Source organism: Pinus tabuliformis, chromosome 1_1, assembly GCF_031772625.1.
Source record: "Pinus tabuliformis cultivar Carrire ecotype Pingquan chromosome 1_1, CPIR1, whole genome shotgun sequence".
Taxonomy (NCBI): Eukaryota; Viridiplantae; Streptophyta; class Pinopsida; order Pinales; family Pinaceae; genus Pinus; species Pinus tabuliformis.
In genome coordinates this window covers 938,680,619-938,689,819 of record NC_142297.1, presented here as the reverse complement: position 1 = coordinate 938,689,819, position 9,201 = coordinate 938,680,619, and the positions used below count along the sequence as shown (strand labels likewise).

Sequence of the window (9,201 nt, the reverse complement as noted above, 5' to 3'; positions counted from 1 at the left end):
CTCAACCCCAAAAAGAGAATATTTATGATTTCTGAGGGAAACCTACTCAGACACATTATCACCAAAGATGAAATCATTGTAGACCCTGGCTACGTGAAATATATAGCACTGATTCCTCAGCCGAGCACCAAAAAAGGTATGCAATCTTTCCTTGGTAAAATTAATTTTCTTCGCAAATTTATTTCAGATTTTGTGCAAATTGTCAAACCTTTACAGAATATGATAAAGAAATATGCAGTGTTCAAATGGAATCAAGAAGAAAAGGAATATTTTGATCGCATCAAAACAACGATTGTTGAGGCTCCTTCCCTTTTTAGCCCAGATTTCAATAAGGACTTCATCTTATACACTTTCACCTCAGACTCGTCCTTGGCCACGGTCCTCACACAAAAGGATTGTGACCACGATGAACATCCTATATCCTTCATGAGTACAGGGCTACAAGGTGCAGAACTAAATTACCTGGACATCGATAAGCAGGCATATGCAGTCTATAAAGTGGTGAAACACTTTAGATCATACATCCTAAAAAACCACATCACAGTAATGGTCCCACGCCTAGCTGTCAAATCACTCTTCATCCAATAGGAGCTAGGTGAAAGGAGAGCCAACTAGATGACCTCCCTCCAAGAGTATTATTTTGATTTCAAACCCTCTCACACCGTGAAAGAACATGGACTCTATAAACTAACCATCGAGGTGACAGATCAATGGGTTTCAGAGGAAGATCAACTAGTTTCGGTGGCAGAAGGTTGGGAACATGAGATTGAAATGTACCATAACGAAATACTCATCTCACATGACTCCTCTTCATGGTACTCTAACTTGACACAATACCTAGTGCTAGGATCTCTACTCGAGACCATGCCTGCCAAGCAGAAGAGAGTTGTCAGGCTTAAGGTCGACTCATATCAAATGGTTCAGGGAAACCTTTTCAGAAAGCACCACCTCAGCATACTGCTAAGATGTTTGGAATACGATGAGGCTCAGCAAGTTCTGAAAGATCTACATGATGGACCTGCAAGAGCTCATTATGCGAGTGACACCACTTCCCACAAGATCATGCGGGCAGGTTTCTACTAGCCCACACTGTTCAAGGACACGCATACCTATGCTTAGAAATGTCCCATATGCCAGAAGCACACAGACAAGTAGGTGAGATCGTCCACTCCACTCCAACCCATGGCAGTTAAAGAGCCTTTCCAACAATGGGGGTTGGATGTCATAGGTGAGATCATGCCAAACTCATCAAAACATCACAAGTATATCCTCACGTCCACCGACTATTTCACCAGGTAGGTAGAGGCATTTTCGTTACGGAAATTCAACTATGATGAGGTAATATATTTCATTAATCAGTACATCATAGCCAGGTTTGGTGTCCCAACCTCACTTTTCTTTGATAATTCTACGTATTTTTCATCTTTAAAATTACATGATTTTTCTTTGGAAAACGGTATTTTGTTAAATCATTCAGCCAACTACTACCCTCAGGGGAATGGCCTATCAGAATCTATGAAAAAAACCTCATCCATATCCTCAAGAAAACCCTCCTTTATCATCAAAGGAACTGGCACAATGCACTCAACAACGCCCTGTGGGCTGACTGGGTTACCCCCAAACCATCCATTGGCACATTCCCCCCACTTCCTAGTTTATGGGAAAGAAGCCATATTGCCACCTAACCTGTACCTCTCGGCCTTCAAAATAGCTCAAGAGTCATAGGGCTCCTCGTGCCCTACCATTCAAAGTCATACTAGCACACTTATGACATTGGAAGAGGAGAGACTAAATACCAAAGAGAAATTTGTCGTTCACCAAGCCAGGATTAAAAGGTGGTTTGAAAAGAGGTCTGTAGGGACTTGTGAATTTAGTTTGGGGTATTTGGTTCTTAAATTGGATTGAGCCCGTGAGGACAGGGGAAAACACACCAAGCTCCAACCTTTGTGGATTGGCCCCTTCCAAATCAAAGAGAAAATTGGTCAACACACCTTTAAGTTGCAGACACTGGGAGGGCGAGTTGAACCCCTCCCTATGAATGGCCAAGACCTTAAGTTCTCTTTTACCTAGTAGCCCCAAGGTTGCTAGCCCCGTCTTGTACCATAGCTCCATTTTTTTTCTTAGCGAATCGTCGTTTTGTTTTCAGTATAGTTTGATATTTATTTCCTTTCAAAATAAGAGTTTGGGATGGAAGGTAGAGGTTAGAACAGCCCTGCAAATTGGCTTGTGTGGATGCTCTATGGAACCGTTTGCTGACTGAAGCTTAAGTTATGGCCAAGATATAGTGTGCAATATTGGCAGTAGTGGGGAACTCAATGGCACACACATCCTCGTTTCCTTCTCACATCGTTCTATCTCATCTACTTGCATGGCCGATGAGTTTGAATTGTTCTAGCTCACCTATGGTTCTGGGAATGAAGGGGGGACTGAAGAAACCTTTTGAGCATACATACATTTCGGGAAAACAATAAGGTCTCTGAAAAACCAGAAACAACCTCTTTGCAAGTCAAATAAGTCAGGATCCCTCATCCACCCAGGCTTTAAGCCACCATCAAATAAGTGCACATAAGCACAAACAAATAAGTGCTAATGAGCACATCCAACTACTCATAATAAGGGCTAAAGGACCGAGAAATTCTTCCTATGCAAAGAGGTAAGCCAACGACTCCGTCGGGGTACTTACCAGGCTCGCTAGGAGCAAAGCAACATTTGTGATTTCTAGGTAGTGACTCCGTCGAGGTACTGTTCAGGCTCGCTGGCAGCGGAGCAACACTAGAGTACCATGACCACTATACCGAAAAAAAACTTTAAGCTCATATCATAACTTCAATTTCCCTTTTCCTTCCCACGATAGCAGGAGGTAGCACCCTACCTTTTGTGATAAAGATCGATTTTCGCAGATTGGGACAGTCGACCGGTTCGAAGGAGAGGCCCGACTACTATCAACGGGACCCGCAGCTCTATAAAAGCAACACTTATTTAGGTCCCCTTAACCTAGGCCAAAAGGCATCAGAAATCTTGTAGTTCTCCCAGTGAATCGCCAATTGTTGTAGCTGCTGCAACAACCCCTCCAAAAATTCTGAAATACTTACAATTTACGGAGCCCCTGTATCATGCAAGACTTCCTGCACCTTTGGGATCTACTAAGAAGTTCTCCAAACCAGAATAACCCTGTAAAAACCTAAGTTTTCCAACTAAGTGAAGCTAAGTCACAAGATCCTGTTTAAGTAAGTCAGTCGTAGCTTCGAAATGAGACTATGTCAAACACTTTTGACTGTTGCGACCCATGCAACCCACAAGTCGCTAAGTCGCAAAGGTCACATAGGTTGCACTTACCCCTCGATGCGACCATGCGACCCTTGCGCCCTCGCAATCGCCAGGTCGCAAGGTTGCATAGGTCGCATAAGTCTCACTTGACCCTCAATGTGACTATGCGACCCTTTTAACCTTGCAACCACCAGGTCACATGGTCACATAGGTCACAAGGTCACACTTTAGACCCATGTGACCTTCACATGTGCAACAAAAACTATAAATGGGGAGGTCTCCCCATTCATTTGTAACAGCTCCTTTGGTCACACGAAAGATGAAGAGGATTGCGACTTGGGCACGCACGCGTTTTATCAAGGTAGGCAAGCTTTCACCTTCCTAGTAATTATGTTTTTTAACCAAGTGTCATTCCATGCCTTCCCAACCTTCCACCCCAGAGGGATTTTTATCCCCTTTTTCTTAGGTTTTTCACGTCAAACCAAAGAAGGAATTTCCCTGGCATGTTCAGCCTTTCTTAACCCCTTCAATACCATTCTTCAACACCGATCATCCATGTTTTTGCTAGTAGGCCTAACCATCTTGCCTGGAAGAAGTACAGACCTCCCCAAAGCCTCAAATCTTCCTCCTTGGCCCTCCCAAAACCTAGGTCGCACGGCCCACGGCCGCGATACCACTTTTCCCATGACTGCGCGAACCCCATGACCCCTACGACTATGTGACCTAGTGATTATGTGACCTATGACTGTGTGACCTGTGACACTTACGCTAAGTCATACTCTTTGCCTTCCGACCATGCGACCTAGCTCCCTTTGTGACCTGCTAGAAAACCCTCCTGCCAGCTTTTAAAGTTGATTTCATTTAGGAAATTTTTACTCGATTTTCATGTCATCGCTCTCATCATGTGATTGTATTTTTGACATGCCAGGTGACATGGACCTCGAGTGCATATGCATCTCCTCCTTCGAAGACGAGACAGACCCCCCAACTACTAAGGCTGCTCGCAGGGGTTCGAGAAGCAGTTCGTGGGAGATCTACAAGGACGAGGAGCCACCCATCTATGGGGATACAACTTGCAACATTAATAAAACCACGAAACTCTCTTCGTATAACATCTACAAAGAGTGTAAATCTAAACATACCAGAAACCCAAGAGGATTTCCCAATATACCTAAATATCAAAAGGTCGAGGTTATACCAGATAGCATCACACCCTCCGATCTTGCCGTGCGTAGATACTATTGACTAGATCCTGAAAATTGCAAATATGGATTCATGGATGGTCAGAGACCACACTAGAGCATCCTTGGTTGCGATCTCCCCTACAGACATTGCCACCTACTACAGACTCCCAAAGAAATAGGAGACCTTCAATACCATGTGACTCTCAAGTTTTGTAACCCTAGTTAAAGATATCATGAGGCAATGGTGGCAGGACCCGTCAAGTTCTAGGTTAGATCAGATCAGACATATAGGACAAAGGGGTTACGGAAGGTATTTCAACTAATTACCGCTATGATGTGTCACTTGTATGGTAAGACAAACTGCGACGTATTCTATGGCACATGGGTGCCTCTCATGCATGTTTTCGCCACTTGAGGAACTATTTTCAATTGGGAAAACATCCTGGCCTCGTCTTTGAAAACAAACATAGCTGCAGCTAAGGACCCATAGCCAGAACAACCTCCAAAATTCTACATGGCTTCGTACCTCCTAGACGATGTTTGCACAATATGCCAATTTGAGGTTTGGAGCTATAACTGGGATACATCAAAGGCCGACCCCGTGCACCATCACTACAAGGTTTTCTAGGACACTGCCTATAGGGGTATGTTAGATCTAATTTCATAATCTTTTATCGCCCCGCTATACCAGCTGCTATTTGGTGAGCAACCACGATGCATGTCTAAGAGGGCTATTGAGATAGTGATCAAGGTAGCACATTGGTTTCCCATCCAAGAGGGAATGTTCATTAGAGTGTTCGATACCCATAAGGTCCCCCATACCCTACCTAGGTTCATCATGGACAGGACACTCCTGCGAGAATTTTGCTACCAAATGACACAGGGCTTTTCAAAGGTACTGAACAAAGGAAAGAAGAAACCATGGCCTGCCTTCCCTCTCACCATCAGAGCATGTGTAGTGGAAAAATTCAAACAAGTGGAAGTAAAGGTTGAATCATTGAAGGGCAACCATTTTATAAGTCTCAACTATCAGACTTACGATCCCAAGAGAGTCGTGACTGCCCACTGCAAGAAAGCAAAGTTCATCTGGTCATATTCGCACACCAGACAAGATCATGAAGATGGGGTGAAGAATCCGTATAATGCCACGAGGGAACTTAGTTTGAGTGACCAGTAAGCCAGAGATGAGAAGCTCCTTGAGGATTCCCAGGAAAATGTCAATCTTAAAGAAAAATCCTCCACCATCAAGACAAAACAGAGGAGACACAGAGCGACATTGGGGAATTCAACAAGCAAAAGGGGAAAGAGGTTGAAGATATTTTGAGCGACCCCGAAGAGGAATACATTAATGAAAAGTTGGAATAAATAAATGCCACCCTATAAAGAAAAAAGCAAGAGCTTAAGAGAAGAAGAGAGAAAGAGATCAAACAGTCTCAAGATTCCGGTAACTAAGGCCAGTTTAAGAAGAGGAGGAAAAGGAGAAATAGCTACAAGGAAAGTTGCAGGAGGAAAGAAGGGCTCAGGAAGAGACAGAGAATAAAAAATAGGAGGAGGAGCGCAAGGCTAAGGAAGAAGAGGAGAAAAGGAGAATGGAGCATGAGCTAAAAAATATGGAAGACGAGCTTAAGAGGTAACAAGCGCTCGCAGAGCAAGAAAGAAAGCAGCAAGAGGAACAACTAAGAAAGAGAAAAGAAAAGGAAACTAGGGGAATTGAGCAAGGAGAGCCTAGTAAAATAGTCGAGTTAGATACAGAGCAAAGTGAGCTATCCCCATTGGATGTGCCTCCTTATACTCCCCTCACTGGCGGGTACTTTCCCTTGCAAGAACTGGGTTTCTTGGAAGGGCAAGAAGAGGAAGTCCTAGATTTCACAAGGCTCACCTTCGACGAAGTCAGCCTCAAAATTGTTCAAGAAAGGAAAAATTATTTTGCCAGGAATCCAGTTGAGCCCTTATCAGTCACCATGGCCAAGGAGATTATGCCCAAAATCACAACGAACCCGAAAATTATCGCCTCGACCAGGAAAGCTTTTGTTTTCGCCACGGAACATAATGAGTCCCAGATGAGCAAGTAGATCATAAACCTTCGGAATAGGCTTTATGCGTCAAAGCAAACAGCCACCACTTCAGAGAAAGAGAGAAAGAGAGTAGAGGAAGAGAATGCAACTCTCTATTTAGTTCACTCAAGCACAACATAATTTCAGGAAACGATCAAAGGAGAGGCCCAAACCCTTGGGGAAGCCATGGCAATGGTCTATGAAGAGATATCTAAACTACATCACATAGTGGCCCCGATCTTGGAAATACAAGTTCACACAAAGGAAAGAGTTACAACGCTAAGGGAGGTTGTGATTACTCTAGATAAAATACATGAATGGTTCGTTAAGTACTCGGGAGCACCAGCAGTGGTACCTAAGAAAGATTGGATCACCATGCAGAATGCCAAGGTTCAAATCCACATCAAGATTCGTTCGAAATACAAATTAACCAAAGATGTGGACAGGGTATTAGTTTCCTACAGACATCTTTTCAGCGGCCTAGAATCTATGATCCAACTTCATGGGGTCCCTTCTATCGGAGAAGTCGAGCAAGTGAGGAGGGAGGAGGATATCTCAAAGGAAGTATAGGTTTTTGTGGATATATATAAACAAGCAGCCCGTGTAGAGGACATGCCAGTTACCAAAGAAAATATCACACGTTATGTGGTAGAACCAATAAGGATTTACACCAAACTGGTGACCTTGAATAACTAGGGGAATTCCAAATGGACTACCCTCATCCTAGGCGCACTTGAGTGCCTACATAGACATGATGAAGATCAGATGCAATATCACTCCCATCGCAGCTGAATACAACCTATGGAGCACCTATTTGAAAAAAAAACTCAATGTGGACATCCCAGAACTTGTTATTGTTAAATTGATGAATTAGGTTAATAGCTTATTTTTGTGATGTATGTACTTTGGTAGAATAAGACATTTTTGAATACGAAAGGTCATGACGGAGACAAAGGGTCATCGGGTAGATGAAGAGTCATGATGAAGTTCAAGAGTCAAGGGTAGGCCATGAGTCACCCTCACTCTATAAATACACCCTCATGACACATTTGTAAGGATTTTGTTTTGCTGAGGACATTTTTGGAGATATAATATTGCTTAGGAGAACTTATGCTCTTCTAACTGATGCAAGGAGTGATTGTAATATTCCACTATTGGATTCTTGAAATATTTTATGTCGTAATGCCATGAGTATTTTCTTCTCTTAATGGATCGTATGTTCCTGAGAGTCCTTTGATGTGTGGTCTTGTCATATGTTGTCCCATACTACAAACTTTGTGTTGCTTCGCTTGGATGGTATTTGATTCGCTAACTCTATGCTCGTGCTGATGAACTGTTTCGTTGGTATCGGTATAACCTATTTTGACTGTAGATTTATTTATGCTCATAGATGTTTGATTATTGTGAACTATATTACAATTTTTAAGTCCTTTATCTTGTAAAACATGAGTCTTATTTGAAGCCTAATAACAGTTACTTTACATAAGGTTTATGTTGTTAATATTCTGGTTATTCATGGTATGCACGTTATAAGATATTTGTCATTTATTTCCTTGTGTTTATTGAAGTTCATGCTTTCAATTGAGCTCACATCCCACCTCCTTCCGAAGCAAGCTCAACACACCTGAACGATAGTCGAGCCTACATACCAGAAGGGATCCCTAAAGCAAACGGTGCAGGCTCTAGTTGGGAACCTACAACGGGGATATCCCCTTTGTTGTTGGCATAAAATTCCAGCCCATCAACAGATTTGGCACTAGAAAGAGGGCCATGGAAAGTTCTAAGCCATGCCCTCACACTGAAACTTCTCATCAACCTAGTAACCAACCCCAACCCCCCATGCCTCCTGAGATACCATACATTCCCCCTTATGGTCTGGATTTCACAAGTCTGCATCAAGAAGAGTCCCAACTTCCCCCTCTTGAAGATGCCCCAGGAGGAGAGGGACTTCCCTTATTCGAAGTCACCAATGAACAGCTTAGGTCCATGCGCCCTATTACTCGACAGTTTTCCAAGGGTTTGAAATGAATTCCTGCCACTAACTCCCTATCCAACCCACGCACCTCCACGTCTCATCACGCGCGTCAAGGCATCCTCGTTAACTCCATATCGCAGTTAATCAACCTAGCGCTTGATGTCTATGCGGACACTGTTGAGAGGCTCTCCATTGAAGGGTTGGACAGTGATCCCGAAGATGATGGAGGTGACCCTAAGAATACCTTCACCGGTGAAAACAACCAATCACAATGGGGAGAGACACGGGAGGAAATTTATCGTGATCGGCAAGGAGGAGGGGCGATGGGACTTGGATATGGAAATCAGGGGGGGGGACTTTACGATATCTGATATCACAATCACAGAAGTTAAAAAGGGAGATGCTCGGATTTGTATCACAAAAAGGGAAGGGGATGATAGAAATTATGGTTTGTGGGTCCCGACTCTTTAAAAGGGTTTCGGCATGATTTCTGAATGTTTAAAAACATTTCAAAGGTGAATGGGAAACACGAGTAGAGTTGGATATACAAAGCGATTTAGGCTAGAGTTAAAAAAGGGTCACTACGGCTAGAGTTTAAAAAACAAAGGAAAAAAATGGGGTTTGTGAAAGAAATGGTTTTAAGAGAATATGGAAATTTCTCCAAAACAATTTATACTGGACATGTTCTTCCTCCTTTATTCTCCAATTTGCAAAGCACAAC

General features: G+C 43.1%; 1 pseudogene; it reads left to right on the top strand.

The window, feature by feature from the left end:
• Positions 1 to 864: 864 nt before the first annotated feature.
• The window catches only part of LOC149217564 (3-ketoacyl-CoA thiolase 2, peroxisomal-like), a 39,426-nt pseudogene continuing 31,089 nt past the window's right edge, over positions 865 to 9,201 (top strand).